This window comes from Procambarus clarkii, unplaced genomic scaffold (assembly GCF_040958095.1).
Source record: "Procambarus clarkii isolate CNS0578487 unplaced genomic scaffold, FALCON_Pclarkii_2.0 HiC_scaffold_102, whole genome shotgun sequence".
NCBI lineage: Eukaryota > Metazoa > Arthropoda > Malacostraca > Decapoda > Cambaridae > Procambarus > Procambarus clarkii.
In genome coordinates, this window is record NW_027189135.1 from 43,204 (window position 1) to 59,428 (window position 16,225).

Sequence of the window (16,225 nt, forward strand, 5' to 3'; positions counted from 1 at the left end):
TTCAGGAACATTTTAGTTAATTCTAATGAAAACACATTGATTTTTATAATTTGTATTGGAAACAACATTGTCATATGTCTTTTCATGGATCTAAATAGTACGAAACCTCGCTTTATGATTCGAAGTTAAAATCCACAAATTTGGTATAATAGTGACTTTTTTCGTTTTTCATGTAGTTTGATATTACGTAAATATATTCATTTTTCCAATATTTCGATACTATTTCATGTAGTATCACGATATGTGATTTGGCCTTCAAATCTCAGAATTTCGCATAATATTGCATTTTAAGTAAGTTTTCTTGCATTTTGTTTCGTACGAGAAATCATCGAATTTAGCAATATTTTGACGTTTATCATTCCCTTTTCCTTTGTGTGATTTAATCAAAATATCATCAAATTAGGCAATATTTTGCCGTTTTTCCTCGTTTTTGTGAATTTTCAGTTTATTAGTATTAACTCAATAAATATACAATTAAAATGATGCAAACACATAATTGATTAGATTATAACCTTAAATACTTCATTTTCAATCATATATTTGTTTCTCTTTAAAATACTGAGTAAGATATTGAAAAGGGGGAGAAGTTCTGTTTTATTGCATATATCGACGTTTCAGCCGGATTAGAGCGGTTTTACGTGTACATCTTCCATCGGTAATATAAACGGAAAATCAGGAACATTTTAGTTAATTCTAATGAAAACACATTGATTTTTATAATTTGTATTGGAAACAACATTGTCATATGTCTTTTCATGGATCTAAATAGTACGAAACCTCGCTTTATGATTCGAAGTTAAAATCCTCAAATTTGGTAAAATAGTGACTTTTTTTCACGTTTTTCATGTAGTTTGATATTACGTATATATATTCATTTTTACCAATATTTCGATACTAATTCATGTAGTGTCACGATATGTGATTTGGCCTTCAAATCTCAGAATTTCGCATAATATTGCATTTTAAGCAAGTTTTCTTGCATTTTGTTTCGTATGAGAAATCATCGAATTTAGCAATATTTTGACGTTTATCATTACCTTTTCCTTTATGTGATTTAATCAAAATATCATCGAATTAGGCAATATTTTGCCGTTTTTCCACGTTTTTGTGAATTTTCAGTTTATTAGTATTAATTCATTAAATATACAATAAAAATGATGCAAACACATAATTGATTAGATAGTAACCTTAAATACTTCATTTTCAATCATCTATTTGTTTCTCGTTAAAATACTGAGTAAGATATTGAAAAGGGGAGAAGTTCGGTTTTTATTGCATATATCGACGTTTCAGCCGGAATAGAGCGGTTTTACGTGTACATCTTCCATCGGTAATATAAACGGAAAATCAGGAACATTTTAGTTAATTCTAATGAAAACACATTGATTTTTATAATTTGTATTGGAAACAACATTGTCATATGTCTTTTCATGGATCTAAATAGTACGAAACCTCGCTTTATGATTCGAAGTTAAAATCCACAAATTTGGTATAATAGTGACTTTTTTCGTTTTTCATGTAGTTTGATATTACGTAAATATATTCATTTTTCCAATATTTCGATACTATTTCATGTAGTATCACGATATGTGATTTGGCCTTCAAATCTCAGAATTTCGCAATATTATGCGAAATTCTGAGATTTGAAGGCCAAATCACATATCGTGATACTACATGAAATAGTATCGAAATATTGGTAAAAATGAATATATTTACGTAATATCAAACTACATGAAAAACCTGAAAAAAGTCACGATTATACCAAATTTGAGGATTTTAACTTCGAATCATAAAGCGAGGTTTCGTACTATTTAGATCCATGAAAAGACATATGACAATGTTGTTTCCAATACAAATTATAAAAATCAATGTGTTTTCATTAGAATTAACTAAAATGTTCCTGATTTTCCGTTTATATTACCGATGGAAGATGTCCACGTAAAACCGCTCTAATCCGGCTGAAACGTCGATATATGCAATAAAAACAGAACTTCTCCCCTTTTCAATATCTTAATCAGTATTTTAAAGAGAAACAAATAAATGATTGAAAATGAAGTATTTAAGGTTATAATCTAATCAATTATGTGTTTGCATCATTTTTATTGTATATTTATTGAGTTAATACTAATAAACTGAAAATTCACAAAAACGTGGAAAAACGGCAAAATATTGCCTAATTCGATGATATTTTGATTAAATGACATGAAGGAAAAGGGAATGATAAACGTCAAAATATTGCTAAATTCGATGATTTCTCGTACGAAACAAAATGCAAGAAAACTTGCTTAAAATGCAATATTATGCGAAATTCTGAGATTTGAAGGCCAAATCACAGATCGTGATACTACATGAAATAGTATCGAAATATTGGGAAAAATTAATATATATACGTAATATCAAACTACATGAAAAACGTGAAAAAAGTCACTATTATACCAAATTTGAGGATTTTAAATTCGAATCATAAAGCGAGGTTTCGTACTATTTAGATCCATGAAAAGACATATGACAATGTTGTTTCCAATACAAATTATAAAAATCAATGTGTTTTCATTAGAATTAACTAAAATGTTCCTGATTTTCCGTTTATATTACCGATGGAAGATGTACACGCAAAACCCTTCTATTCCGGCTGAAACGTCGATATATGCAATAAAAACCGAACTTCTCCCCTTTTCAATATCTTACTCAGTATTTAAAAGAGAAACAAATAGATGATTGAAAATGAAGTAATTAAGGTTACAATCTAATCAATTATGTGTTTGCATCATTTTTATTGTATATTTATTGAGTTAATACTAATAAACTGAAAATTCACAAAAACGTGGAAAAACGGCAAAATATTGCCTAATTCGATGATATTTTGATTAAATCACATAAAGGAAAAGAGAAATAAAATAAAGGGAAAAGGGAAAAAAAATAAACGTCAAAATATTGCTAAATTCGATGATTTCTGGTACGAAACAAAATGCAAGAAAACTTGCTTAAAATGCAATATTATGCGAAATTCTGAGATTCGAAGGCCAAATCACATATCGTGATACTACATGAAATAGTATCGAAATATAGGTAAAAATGAATATATTTACGTAATATCAAACTACATGAAAAACGTGAAAAAGTCAATATTTAACTATATTTGAGGATTTTAACTTCAAATCATAGAGCGAGGTTTCGTATTATTTAGATCCAAGAAAAGACATATGAAAATGTTGTTTCCAATACAAATGATAAAAATCAATGTATTTTCATTAGTGTTAACTAAAATGTTCCTGATTTTCCGTTTATATTACCGATGGAAGATGTACACGAAAATCGCTCTATTCCGGCTGAAACGTCGATATATGCAATAAAAACAGAACTTCTCCCCTTTTCAATATCTTACTCAGTATTTTAACGAGAAACTAATAGTTGATTGAAAATGAAGTATTTAAGGTTATTATCTAATCAATTATGTGTTTGCCTCATTTTTATCGTATATATAATGAATTAATACCCATAGACTGAAAATTCACAAAAACGAGGAAAAATGGCAAAATATTGCCTAATTCGATCATATTTTGTTTAAATCAAACAAAGGAAAAGGGGATGATAAACGTCAAAATATTGCTAAATTCGATGATTTCTCGTACGAAACAAAATGCAAGAAAACTTGCTTAAAATGCAATATTGTGCGAAATTCTGAGATTTGAAGGCCAAATCACATATCGTTATACTACATGAAATAGAATCGAAATATTGGTAAAAATGAATGTATTTACGTAGTATCAAACTACATGAAAAACTTGAAAAAAAAGTAACTATTTAACCATATTTGAGGATTTTAACTTCAAATCATAGAGCGAGGTTTCGTATTATTTAGATCCAAGAAAAGACATATGAAAATGTTGTTTCCAATACAAATGATAAAAATCAATGTATTTTCAATAGTATTAACACTTTCGCGCTTTATATTAGAGATAACTCGTCACTGGTTTTTCTTACGATTCCGCATAACTGCCTACTTTTCTCGTCAATCGAAAAAATATTTCTATAAATTCCATTTTTAAACTGAAATGGATGGGGATACTTTTGTTTTGTAGAGAATTTATTTGCGAATTTTTTTGGTACCAGAATGAATATTATATCACATAAACTTCTATGAGTAAAAAAAAAAATACACAAAGTATGTTTGGGGGTGTGGCGAGCGTGTGGCAGTGGGTTCCCCTTTAGCCGTTGATATATCCAACACGTGGGAAATATTTGTATGTGTTATGTATATGTCTGTGTAGGGAATTTTACTGCGATCACTGTCATACAAATTATAAAATGTTTCAACAAGTATAAACATGACAAACATCAAACGAACAAAAACAATGCGTTCGTTTCTGCCGCGAACGCATACTGAGCGACGTGGTTCTATATTTGGCGCTTCTCTTACACATGCTTTGTACCAATGTTTACAGTTCATCTTATAGGAAATTTTATTGCGAACACATTGGTATAAAAAAGAAATACGTACATAGAAAAGTAGGGTCAGGAAACGTATAAACTTTCCAAGCATGATTTCCCCCCGGTGTTTTCGCCAGTGCGCTCGCGGCTAACTACTCTCCACTTCACACACTGTTGCGGGTGGGCAATTACCTATATTAAACATTCATATGCATATGTCCGTGTAGAGAATTTTATTGCGATTCCAATGATACCAAAATTAGCGATGTAGGACAACTGTAGGCTTCGCAACCATTAAGAAAGTGGAAACATTTTGTTGCTGTTTGGCGCTCTCGGCGAGTGATCTGCATAGTTTTTTATTTGGTGTTGATACTCCTTATGCTTGGGCGGCATTTTATAGGTATGCTCTGATAGACAATTTCATTGCGAACACAGTGATACCAAATTTAAATACGTGCGCCTTCAATTATTGTCAGGACAGTCAAAAGAGTGTACACTTTTTCGGTCTTACCGCGTAGGCGCGCGAAGTGCCGAAAGCATCTGGGGTATTGTTTTTTTTTGAGCGCCGAGAGCGCGAAAGTGTTAACTAAAATGTTCCTGATTTTCCGTTTATATTACCGATGGAAGATGTACATCTTCCATCGGTAATATAAACGGAAAATCAGGAACATTTTAGTTAATTCTAATGAAAACACATTGATTTTTATAATTTGTATTGGAAACAACATTGTCATATGTCTTTTCATGGATCTAAATAGTACGAAACCTCGCTTTATGATTCGAAGTTAAAATCCACAAATTTGGTATAATAGTGACTTTTTTCGTTTTTCATGTAGTTTGATATTACGTAAATATATTCATTTTTCCAATATTTCGATACTATTTCATGTAGTATCACGATATGTGATTTGGCCTTCAAATCTCAGAATTTCGCATAATATTGCATTTTAAGTAAGTTTTCTTGCATTTTGTTTCGTACGAGAAATCATCGAATTTAGCAATATTTTGACGTTTATCATTCCCTTTTCCTTTGTGTGATTTAATCAAAATATCATCAAATTAGGCAATATTTTGCCGTTTTTCCTCGTTTTTGTGAATTTTCAGTTTATTAGTATTAACTCAATAAATATACAATTAAAATGATGCAAACACATAATTGATTAGATTATAACCTTAAATACTTCATTTTCAATCATATATTTGTTTCTCTTTAAAATACTGAGTAAGATATTGAAAAGGGGGAGAAGTTCTGTTTTATTGCATATATCGACGTTTCAGCCGGATTAGAGCGGTTTTACGTGTACATCTTCCATCGGTAATATAAACGGAAAATCAGGAACATTTTAGTTAATTCTAATGAAAACACATTGATTTTTATAATTTGTATTGGAAACAACATTGTCATATGTCTTTTCATGGATCTAAATAGTACGAAACCTCGCTTTATGATTCGAAGTTAAAATCCTCAAATTTGGTAAAATAGTGACTTTTTTCACGTTTTTCATGTAGTTTGATATTACGTATATATATTCATTTTTACCAATATTTCGATACTAATTCATGTAGTGTCACGATATGTGATTTGGCCTTCAAATCTCAGAATTTCGCATAATATTGCATTTTAAGCAAGTTTTCTTGCATTTTGTTTCGTATGAGAAATCATCGAATTTAGCAATATTTTGACGTTTATCATTACCTTTTCCTTTATGTGATTTAATCAAAATATCATCGAATTAGGCAATATTTTGCCGTTTTTCCACGTTTTTGTGAATTTTCAGTTTATTAGTATTAATTCATTAAATATACAATAAAAATGATGCAAACACATAATTGATTAGATAGTAACCTTAAATACTTCATTTTCAATCATCTATTTGTTTCTCGTTAAAATACTGAGTAAGATATTGAAAAGGGGAGAAGTTCGGTTTTTATTGCATATATCGACGTTTCAGCCGGAATAGAGCGGTTTTACGTGTACATCTTCCATCGGTAATATAAACGGAAAATCAGGAACATTTTAGTTAATTCTAATGAAAACACATTGATTTTTATAATTTGTATTGGAAACAACATTGTCATATGTCTTTTCATGGATCTAAATAGTACGAAACCTCGCTTTATGATTCGAAGTTAAAATCCACAAATTTGGTATAATAGTGACTTTTTTCGTTTTTCATGTAGTTTGATATTACGTAAATATATTCATTTTTCCAATATTTCGATACTATTTCATGTAGTATCACGATATGTGATTTGGCCTTCAAATCTCAGAATTTCGCAATATTATGCGAAATTCTGAGATTTGAAGGCCAAATCACATATCGTGATACTACATGAAATAGTATCGAAATATTGGTAAAAATGAATATATTTACGTAATATCAAACTACATGAAAAACCTGAAAAAAGTCACGATTATACCAAATTTGAGGATTTTAACTTCGAATCATAAAGCGAGGTTTCGTACTATTTAGATCCATGAAAAGACATATGACAATGTTGTTTCCAATACAAATTATAAAAATCAATGTGTTTTCATTAGAATTAACTAAAATGTTCCTGATTTTCCGTTTATATTACCGATGGAAGATGTCCACGTAAAACCGCTCTAATCCGGCTGAAACGTCGATATATGCAATAAAAACAGAACTTCTCCCCTTTTCAATATCTTAATCAGTATTTTAAAGAGAAACAAATAAATGATTGAAAATGAAGTATTTAAGGTTATAATCTAATCAATTATGTGTTTGCATCATTTTTATTGTATATTTATTGAGTTAATACTAATAAACTGAAAATTCACAAAAACGTGGAAAAACGGCAAAATATTGCCTAATTCGATGATATTTTGATTAAATGACATGAAGGAAAAGGGAATGATAAACGTCAAAATATTGCTAAATTCGATGATTTCTCGTACGAAACAAAATGCAAGAAAACTTGCTTAAAATGCAATATTATGCGAAATTCTGAGATTTGAAGGCCAAATCACAGATCGTGATACTACATGAAATAGTATCGAAATATTGGGAAAAATTAATATATATACGTAATATCAAACTACATGAAAAACGTGAAAAAAGTCACTATTATACCAAATTTGAGGATTTTAAATTCGAATCATAAAGCGAGGTTTCGTACTATTTAGATCCATGAAAAGACATATGACAATGTTGTTTCCAATACAAATTATAAAAATCAATGTGTTTTCATTAGAATTAACTAAAATGTTCCTGATTTTCCGTTTATATTACCGATGGAAGATGTACACGCAAAACCCTTCTATTCCGGCTGAAACGTCGATATATGCAATAAAAACCGAACTTCTCCCCTTTTCAATATCTTACTCAGTATTTAAAAGAGAAACAAATAGATGATTGAAAATGAAGTAATTAAGGTTACAATCTAATCAATTATGTGTTTGCATCATTTTTATTGTATATTTATTGAGTTAATACTAATAAACTGAAAATTCACAAAAACGTGGAAAAACGGCAAAATATTGCCTAATTCGATGATATTTTGATTAAATCACATAAAGGAAAAGAGAAATAAAATAAAGGGAAAAGGGAAAAAAAATAAACGTCAAAATATTGCTAAATTCGATGATTTCTGGTACGAAACAAAATGCAAGAAAACTTGCTTAAAATGCAATATTATGCGAAATTCTGAGATTCGAGAGGCAAATCACATATCGTGATACTACATGAAATAGTATCGAAATATAGGTAAAAATGAATATATTTACGTAATATCAAACTACATGAAAAAACGAGAAAAAAGTCAATATTTAACTATATTTGAGGATTTAACTTCGAAATCATAGAGCGAGGTTTCGTATTATTTAGATCCAAGAAAAGACATATGAAAATGTTGTTTCCAATACAATGATAAAAATCAATGTATTTTCATTAGTGTTAACTAAAATGTTCCTGATTTTCGTTATATTACCGATGGAAGATGTACACGAAAATCGCTCTATTCCGGCTCGAAACGTCGATTATATGCAATAAAACAGAACTTCTCCCCTTTTCAATATCTTACTCAGTATTTTAAAGAGAAAACTAATAAGTGATTGAAAATGAAGTATTTAAGGTTATTATCTAATCAATTATGTGTTTGCCTCATTTTTATCGTATATATAATGAATTAATACCCTAGACTGAAAAATTCACAAAAAACGATGGAAAAATGGCAAATATTGCCGAATTCGATCATATTTTGTTAAATCAAACAAAGGAACAAGGGGATGATAAACGTCAAAATATTGCTAAATTCGATGATTTCTCGTACGAAACAAAATGCAAGAAAACTTGCTTAAAATGCAATATTGTGCGAAATTCTGAGATTTGAAGGCCAAATCACATATCGTTATACTACATGAAATAGAATCGGAAATATGGTAAAAATGAATGTATGTTACGTAGTATCAAACTACATGAAAAACTTGAAAAAAAAGTAACTATTGTAACCATATTTGAGGATTTTAACTTCAAATCATAGAGCGAGGTTTCGTATTATTTAGATCCAAGAAAAGACATATGAAAATGTTGTTTCCAATACAAATGATAAAAATCAATGTATTTTCATTAGTGTTAACTAAAATGTTCCTGATTTTCCGTTTATATTACCGATGGAAGATGTACACGAAAATCGCTCTATTCCGGCTGAACGTCGATATATGCAATAAAAACAGAACTTCTCCCCGTTTCCAATATCTTACCAGTATTTTAACGAGAAACTAATAGTTGATTGAAAATGAAGTATTTAAGGTTATTATCTAATCAATTATGTGTTTGCCGTCATTTTTATCGTATATATAATGAATTAATACCCATTAGACTGAAAATTCACAAAAACGAGGAAAATGGCAAAATATTGCCTAATTCGATCATATTTTGTTTAAATCAAACAAAGGAAAAGGGGATGATAACGTCAAAATATTGCTAAATTTCGATGATTTTCTCGTACGAAACAAAATGCAAGAAAACTTGCTTAAAATGCAATATTGTGCGAAATTCTGAGATTTGAAGGCCAAATCACATTATCGTTATACTACATGAAATAGAATCGAAATATGGTAAAAATGAATGTATTTACGTAGTATCAAACTACATGAAAAACTTGAAAAAAAAGTAACTATTTAACCTATTTGAGGATTTTAACTTCAAATCATAGAGCGAGTGTTTCGTATTATTTAGATCCAAGAAAGACATATGAAAAATGTTGTTTCCAATACAAATGATTAAAAATCAATGTATTTTCAATAGTATTAACACTTTCGCGCTTTATAATTAGAGATAACTCGTCACTGGTTTTTCTTACGATTCCGCATAACTGCCTACTTTTCTCGTCAATCGAAAAAATATTTCTATAAATTCCATTTTTAAACTGAAATGGATGGGGATACTTTTGTTTTGTAGAGAATTTATTTGCGAATTTTTTTGGTACCAGAATGAATATTATATCACATAAACTTCTATGAGTAAAAAAAAAAATACACAAAGTATGTTTGGGGGTGTGGCGAGCGTGTGGCAGTGGGTTCCCCTTTAGCCGTTGATATATCCAACACGTGGGAAATATTTGTATGTGTTATGTATATGTCTGTGTAGGGAATTTTACTGCGATCACTGTCATACAAATTATAAAATGTTTCAACAAGTATAAACATGACAAACATCAAACGAACAAAAACAATGCGTTCGTTTCTGCCGCGAACGCATACTGAGCGACGTGGTTCTATATTTGGCGCTTCTCTTACACATGCTTTGTACCAATGTTTACAGTTCATCTTATAGGAAATTTTATTGCGAACACATTGGTATAAAAAAGAAATACGTACATAGAAAAGTAGGGTCAGGAAACGTATAAACTTTCCAAGCATGATTTCCCCCCCCGTTTTCGCCAGTGCGCTCGCGGCTAACTACTCTCCACTTCACACACTGTTGCGGGTGGGCAATTACCTATATTAAACATTCATATGCATATGTCCGTGTAGAGAATTTTATTGCGATTCCAATGATACCAAAATTAGCGATGTAGGACAACTGTAGGCTTCGCAACCATTAAGAAAGTGGAAACATTTTGTTGCTGTTTGGCGCTCTCGGCGAGTGATCTGCATAGTTTTTTATTTGGTGTTGATACTCCTTATGCTTGGGCGGCATTTTATAGGTATGCTCTGATAGACAATTTCATTGCGAACACAGTGATACCAAATTTAAATACGTGCGCCTTCAATTATTGTCAGGACAGTCAAAAGAGTGTACACTTTTTCGGTCTTACCGCGTAGGCGCGCGAAGTGCCGAAAGCATCTGGGGTATTGTTTTTTTTTGAGCGCCGAGAGCGCGAAAGTGTTAACTAAAATGTTCCTGATTTTCCGTTTATATTACCGATGGAAGATGTACATCTTCCATCGGTAATATAAACGGAAAATCAGGAACATTTTAGTTAATTCTAATGAAAACACATTGATTTTTATAATTTGTATTGGAAACAACATTGTCATATGTCTTTTCATGGATCTAAATAGTACGAAACCTCGCTTTATGATCGAAGTTTAAAATCCACAAATTTGGTATAATAGTGACTTTTTTCGTTTTTCATGTAGTTTGATATTACGTAAATATATTCATTTTTCCAATATTTCGATACTATTTCATGTAGTATCACGATATGTGATTTGGCCTTCAAATCTCAGAATTTCGCATAATATTGCATTTTAAGTAAGTTTTCTTGCATTTTGTTTCGTACGAGAAATCATCGAATTTAGCAATATTTTGACGTTTATCATTCCCTTTTCCTTTGTGTGATTTAATCAAAATATCATCAAATTAGGCAATATTTTGCCGTTTTTCCTCGTTTTTGTGAATTTTCAGTTTATTAGTATTAACTCAATAAATATACAATTAAAATGATGCAAACACATAATTGATTAGATTATAACCTTAAATACTTCATTTTCAATCATATATTTGTTTCTCTTTAAAATACTGAGTAAGATATTGAAAGGGGGAGAAGTTCTGTTTTATTGCATATATCGACGTTTCAGCCGGATTAGAGCGGTTTTCCGTGTACATCTTCCATCGGTAATATAAACGGAAAATCAGGAACATTTTAGTTAATTCTAATGAAAACACATTGATTTTTATAATTTGTATTGGAAACAACATTGTCATATGTCTTTTCATGGATCTAAATAGTACGAAACCTCGCTTTATGATTCGAAGTTAAAATCCTCAAATTTGGTAAAATAGTGACTTTTTTCACGTTTTTCATGTAGTTTGATATTACGTATATATATTCATTTTTACCAATATTTCGATACTAATTCATGTAGTGTCACGATATGTGATTTGGCCTTCAAATCTCAGAATTTCGCATAATATTGCATTTTAAGCAAGTTTTCTTGCATTTTGTTTCGTATGAGAAATCATCGAATTTAGCAATATTTTGACGTTTATCATTACCTTTTCCTTTATGTGATTTAATCAAAATATCATCGAATTAGGCAATATTTTGCCGTTTTTTCCACGTTTTTGTGAATTTTCAGTTTATTAGTATTAATTCATTAAATATACAATAAAAATGATGCAAACACATAATTGATTAGATAGTAACCTTAAATACTTCATTTTCAATCATCTATTTGTTTCTCGTTAAAATACTGAGTAAGATATTGAAAAGGGGAGAAGTTCGGTTTTTATTGCATATATCGACGTTTCAGCCGGAATAGAGCGGTTTTACGTGTACATCTTCCATCGGTAATATAAACGGAAAATCAGGAACATTTTAGTTAATTTCTAATGAAAACACATTGATTTTTTATAATTTGTATTGGAAACAACATTGTCATATGTCTTTTCATGGATCTAAATAGTACGAAACCTCGCTTTATGATTCGAAGTTAAAATCCACAAATTTGGTATAATAGTGACTTTTTTCGTTTTTCATGTAGTTTGATATTACGTAAATATATTCATTTTTCCAATATTTCGATACTATTTCATGTAGTATCACGATATGTGATTTGGCCTTCAAATCTCAGAATTTCGCAATATTATGCGAAATTCTGAGATTTAAAGGCCAAATCACATATCGTGATACTACATGAAATAGTATCGAAATATTGGTAAAAATGAATATATTTACGTAATATCAAACTACATGAAAAACCTGAAAAAAGTCACGATTATACCAAATTTGAGGATTTTAACTTCGAATCATAAAGCGAGGTTTCGTACTATTTAGATCCATGAAAAGACATATGACAATGTTGTTTCCAATACAAATTATAAAAATCAATGTGTTTTCATTAGAATTAACTAAAATGTTCCTGATTTTCCGTTTATATTACCGATGGAAGATGTCCACGTAAAACCGCTCTAATCCGGCTGAAACGTCGATATATGCAATAAAAACAGAACTTCTCCCCTTTTCAATATCTTAATCAGTATTTTAAAGAGAAACAAATAAATGATTGAAAATGAAGTATTTAAGGTTATAATCTAATCAATTATGTGTTTGCATCATTTTTATTGTATATTTATTGAGTTAATACTAATAAACTGAAAATTCACAAAAACGTGGAAAAACGGCAAAATATTGCCTAATTCGATGATATTTTGATTAAATGACATGAAGGAAAAGGGAATGATAAACGTCAAAATATTGCTAAATTCGATGATTTCTCGTACGAAACAAAATGCAAGAAAACTTGCTTAAAATGCAATATTATGCGAAATTCTGAGATTTGAAGGCCAAATCACAGATCGTGATACTACATGAAATAGTATCGAAATATTGGGAAAAATTAATATATATACGTAATATCAAACTACATGAAAAACGTGAAAAAGTCACTATTATACCAAATTTGAGGATTTTAAATTCGAATCATAAAGCGAGGTTTCGTACTATTTAGATCCATGAAAAGACATATGACAATGTTGTTTCCAATACAAATTATAAAAATCAATGTGTTTTCATTAGAATTAACTAAAATGTTCCTGATTTTCCGTTTATATTACCGATGGAAGATGTACACGCAAAACCCTTCTATTCCGGCTGAAACGTCGATATATGCAATAAAAACCGAACTTCTCCCCTTTTCAATATCTTACTCAGTATTTAAAAGAGAAACAAATAGATGATTGAAATGAAGTAATTAAGGTTACAATCTAATCAATTATGTGTTTGCATCATTTTTATTGTATATTATTGAGTTAATACTAATAAACTGAAAATTCACAAAAACGTGGAAAAACGGCAAAATATTGCCTAATTCGATGATATTTTGATTAAATCACATAAAGGAAAAGAGAAATAAAATAAAGGGAAAAGGGAAAAAAAATAAACGTCAAAATATTGCTAAATTCGATGATTTCTGGTACGAACAAAATGCAAGAAAACTTGCTTAAAATGCAATATTATGCGAAATTCTGAGATTCGAAGGCCAAATCACATATCGTGATACTACATGAAATAGTATCGAAATATAGGTAAAAATGAATATATTTACGTAATATCAAACTACATGAAAAACGTGAAAAAGTCAATATTTAACTATATTTGAGGATTTTAACTTCAAATCATAGAGCGAGGTTTCGTATTATTTAGATCCAAGAAAAGACATATGAAAATGTTGTTTCCAATACAAATGATAAAAATCAATGTATTTTCATTAGTGTTAACTAAAATGTTCCTGATTTTCCGTTTATATTACCGATGGAAGATGTACACGAAAATCGCTCTATTCCGGCTGAAACGTCGATATATGCAATAAAAACAGAACTTCTCCCCTTTTCAATATCTTACTCAGTATTTTAACGAGAAACTAATAGTTGATTGAAAATGAAGTATTTAAGGTTATTATCTAATCAATTATGTGTTTGCCTCATTTTTATCGTATATATAATGAATTAATACCCATAGACTGAAAATTCACAAAAACGAGGAAAAATGGCAAAATATTGCCTAATTCGATCATATTTTGTTTAAATCAAACAAAGGAAAAGGGGATGATAAACGTCAAAATATTGCTAAATTCGATGATTTCTCGTACGAAACAAATGCAAGAAAACTTGCTTAAAATGCAATATTGTGCGAAATTCTGAGATTTGAAGGCCAAATCACATATCGTTATACTACATGAAATAGAATCGAAATATTGGTAAAAATGAATGTATTTACGTAGTATCAAACTACATGAAAAACTTGAAAAAAAAGTAACTATTTAACCATATTTGAGGATTTTAACTTCAAATCATAGAGCGAGGTTTCGTATTATTTAGATCCAAGAAAAGACATATGAAAATGTTGTTTCCAATACAAATGATAAAAATCAATGTATTTTCAATAGTATTAACACTTTCGCGCTTTATATTAGAGATAACTCGTCACTGGTTTTTCTTACGATTCCGCATAACTGCCTACTTTTCTCGTCAATCGAAAAAATATTTCTATAAATTCCATTTTTAAACTGAAATGGATGGGGATACTTTTGTTTTGTAGAGAATTTATTTGCGAATTTTTTTGGTACCAGAATGAATATTATATCACATAAACTTCTATGAGTAAAAAAAAAATACACAAAGTATGTTTGGGGGTGTGGCGAGCGTGTGGCAGTGGGTTCCCCTTTAGCCGTTGATATATCCAACACGTGGGAAATATTTGTATGTGTTATGTATATGTCTGTGTAGGGAATTTTACTGCGATCACTGTCATACAAATTATAAAATGTTTCAACAAGTATAAACATGACAAACATCAAACGAACAAAAACAATGCGTTCGTTTTCTGCCGCGAACGCATACTGAGCGACGTGGTTCTATATTTGGCGCTTCTCTTACACATGCTTTGTACCAATGTTTACAGTTCATCTTATAGGAAATTTTATTGCGAACACATTGGTATAAAAAAGAAATACGTACATAGAAAAGTAGGGTCAGGAAACGTATAAACTTTCCAAGCATGATTTCCCCCCGGTGTTTTCGCCAGTGCGCTCGCGGCTAACTACTCTCCACTTCACACACTGTTGCGGGTGGGCAATTACCTATATTAAACATTCATATGCATATGTCCGTGTAGAGAATTTTATTGCGATTCCAATGATACCAAAATTAGCGATGTAGGACAACTGTAGGCTTCGCAACCATTAAGAAAGTGGAAACATTTTGTTGCTGTTTGGCGCTCTCGGCGAGTGATCTGCATAGTTTTTTATTTGGTGTGATACTCCTTATGCTTGGGCGGCATTTTATAGGTATGCTCTGATAGACAATTTCATTGCGAACACAGTGATACCAAATTTAAATACGTGCGCCTTCAATTATTGTCAGGACAGTCAAAAGAGTGTACACTTTTTCGGTCTTACCGCGTAGGCGCGCGAAGTGCCGAAAGCATCTGGGGTATTGTTTTTTTTTGAGCGCCGAGAGCGCGAAAGTGTTAACTAAAATGTTCCTGATTTTCCGTTTATATTACCGATGGAAGATGTACATCTTCCATCGGTAATATAAACGGAAAATCAGGAACATTTTAGTTAATTCTAATGAAAACACATTGATTTTTATAATTTGTATTGGAAACAACATTGTCATATGTCTTTTCATGGATCTAAATAGTACGAAACCTCGCTTTATGATTCGAAGTTAAAATCCACAAATTTGGTATAATAGTGACTTTTTTCGTTTTTCATGTAGTTTGATATTACGTAAATATATTCATTTTTCCAATATTTCGATACTATTTCATGTAGTATCACGATATGTGATTTGGCCTTCAAATCTCAGAATTTCGCATA